Source organism: Plecotus auritus (genome assembly GCF_963455305.1).
Source record: "Plecotus auritus genome assembly, chromosome: 4".
In the NCBI taxonomy this organism is placed as follows: Eukaryota; Metazoa; Chordata; class Mammalia; order Chiroptera; family Vespertilionidae; genus Plecotus; species Plecotus auritus.
The window spans coordinates 69,922,572-69,925,476 of record NC_137775.1 but is presented as its reverse complement, the minus strand read 5'-3'; the positions used below and the strand labels follow the sequence as shown (position 1 = coordinate 69,925,476).

The 2,905-nt window shown below is 38.7% G+C and overlaps 1 pseudogene across 1 annotated transcript; it reads left to right on the top strand.

The window, feature by feature from the left end:
* Positions 1 to 381: 381 nt before the first annotated feature.
* On the top strand, positions 382 to 1,291 carry LOC308246193 (heterogeneous nuclear ribonucleoprotein A1-like; annotated as a pseudogene). Its single transcript has one exon. The product of its transcript is annotated as a heterogeneous nuclear ribonucleoprotein A1-like (transcript).
* The last annotated feature ends 1,614 nt before the right edge of the window (positions 1,292 to 2,905 follow it).

The following is a 2,905-nucleotide window of genomic DNA, read 5'->3' as shown; positions in this document are numbered from 1 at the left end:
ATAAAAGGAAAATATACCTCTAGTATAATTTTTATAAAAGAGGGATGAATACAATACCTGGATTAGACCCTGGGCTTTATATATAATCAGAAAAATAGTGAAAATAATATTATCCTGAAAAATAATAGATTTTATGAAAAAGAAAAATTACTGGGGAAATAATATTAGCACAGAACATCCATATTGCATCCAGGAGATCCCTTTGTTCTGTGTAAACAGCTGGCCTTTCATTCATTTGCAGATCTTGGACTAGAGAGGTGTTTATTATGCAATTAATTAAAAATGACCAGGTTTTTAAAAATTCAATTGACTTTCTACTGGTGGACACCACCCAGCATCATTAAAATCTCCCCTCCTGCAGTTGTAATTTCAATGTCTCCCAATGAGCCCAAACAGCTGCAGAAGCTCTTCATCAGAGGTTTGAGCTTTGAAACAACTATGAGAGTCTGAGGAGCAACGGGGATGCTCACAGACTGTGTGTTGATGAGAGATCCAAACACCAAGTGCTGCAGAGGCTTTGGATCAGCGGAGGAGGTGGATGTAGCCATGAAAGCAAGGCCACACGAGGCGGATGGAAGAATTGTGGAACCAGACAGGCTGTCTCAAGAGAAGATTCTCAAAGACCTGGTGCCCACTAAACTGTGAAAAATATTTTAGTCTGTGGTGTTAAAGAAGACAATGGAGAATATCAGCTAAGAGATTATTTTGAACAGTATGGGCAAATGGAAATGATTGAAATCAGGACTCACTGAGGCAGTGGCAAGAAGAGAGGTTTTGCTTTTGTAACATTTTATGACCATGACTCTGTAGACAAGATTGTCACTCAGAAATACCATACTGTGAATGGCCACAACTGTGAAGGAAAGCCCTATCTAAGCAAGAGATGGCCAGTGCTTCATCCAGCCAAAGAGGTCGAAGTGGTTCTAGAAACTTTGAAGGTGGTCGTAGAGGTGGTTTTAGTGGGAATGACAATTTTGTTCATAGAGGAAATCTCAGTGGTCAAGGTGGCTTTGGTGGCAGACACGATGGTGATGGATATGGTGGCAGCGGGGATGACTATAATGGATTTGGTAATGATGGAAGCAATTTGGGAGGTGGCGGAAGCTACAATGATTTTGACAATTACAACAATCAGTCTTCAAATTTGGGGCCTATGAAAGGAGGAAACTTTGGAGGCAGAAGCTCGGGCCCCTATTGTGGTGGAGTCCAATACTTTGCCAAACCACAAAACCAAGGTGGCTATGGCGGTTCCAGCAGTAGCAGTAACTGTATCAGTAGCAGAAGGTTTTAATTACTTCCAGGAAACAAAGCTTAGCAGGAGAGGAGAGCCAGAGAAGTGACAGGGAAGCTACAGGTTACAATAGATTGTGAACTAAGCCAGGCACAGTGGTGACAGGGCCTGGCGGCTACAAGAAGACATGTGTTAGACAATACTCATGTGACTGGGCAAAAACTCAAGGACTGTATATGTGACTAATTGTATAACAGGTTATTTTAGTTTCTGTTCTGTGTAAAGTGTAAAGCATTCCTACAAAGGGTTTTAATGTATATATATATATACTTTTTCACCCATGCTGCTGACTGCTAAATGTAATAGTATGATCATGATGCTGAATAAATGGTTTTTTTAAAATGTGCTATGTAAAGTTAGTCTTTTCTGAAGTCATATTGGTAAATTACCCAAACAGTATGAAGTTAGAATTCCTTCAGGGTAATCCCATTTGAAATTTATTTACAACCTAGTTGGGCACAGAAGCCATTGTCTTCAGGATCCTTGGTGGAGTTGAACTGGCAGTTGCTGTGTTGTGACCTGGAATTCACCATTAATAGGGTCACCCAAGTAGAGTCATGGAGTTTATTTGGTTATTAATGATTGTTGGCACATCCTGTGCAATATAGCTAAATTGAATTATGGCACCAGATAAAATTATATATGGAAATGAAACAAGTGTATCATCTATTATCACCTGTAATCAATAAACATATTAATATTCTCTTGAAAAAATTCAGTTGAGGTGTCTTGGATTTCATTAGTTAAGGCAAACATTTATTGAATGTTCATCACATGCTGGCAATCTGTTAGCTCTTGAGGACTCAAAGATGAATATGATATTGCCTTTGCTTGGGAGAAGTAACCCACTGACTAATGAGTTCATTAAAAGAACATGTGGTGCCTGGTAAGTACTTATACATTATAAAACAAAACAAAATCTTTAGGTTTTCTATAATAAACATTCAATTTTAAATTCTAAAAGAGAAATCAATAACCCCTTTACAAAAATAATATTTTCTTTCTATAGAAAAAACATTCTTATTTTGGAATTACAGTAGGTCTAGAAAAAGAAGTCTTGGGTAAAAGGGACCTAGAAAAACTACGTTTTGGGAGGGACAGCAGTAGGAAGTAGGTACTAGTATGTGCAACTTTGAGATGTTTTGAAGTATTTTGAGAGCTATGAGGGCAAGGAGCTTAGTCTTCAGGTCAGAACTGTGAAGTTAGAAGTCAGCAGCCCTATAAACGATGGTGTTTCCAAGTAACAGAGCTTCAGCACTGGTCTGGCTCTCTCCTTGTCCCAGGAGTGCATGCAGAAGCTGAGTGCCCATTTTTCAGGGTAGACATATAGTTTGCAAATAAGGAGGAAGTTGCATTTCATGCTCTCTCCAATCCCCTCCTTCTCTAAATACTTTGTCATTCCAGATCTCTGGATTAGGATGACTATGATGCGTCTGAAGTGCTTCTAAGGAGCCATATGAATGTGGGAGCCGTTAATTAGTTGTCAAATATACATGGCAGCAAGAATTGTTAATCTGGGTTTCACAGAAACTGTATTGCCCTAGACATCTTACGAAATTAGATAAATCCAAGCACTGAAATAATGATATTGTTCATTCAAAGAAGGCTTTAAAA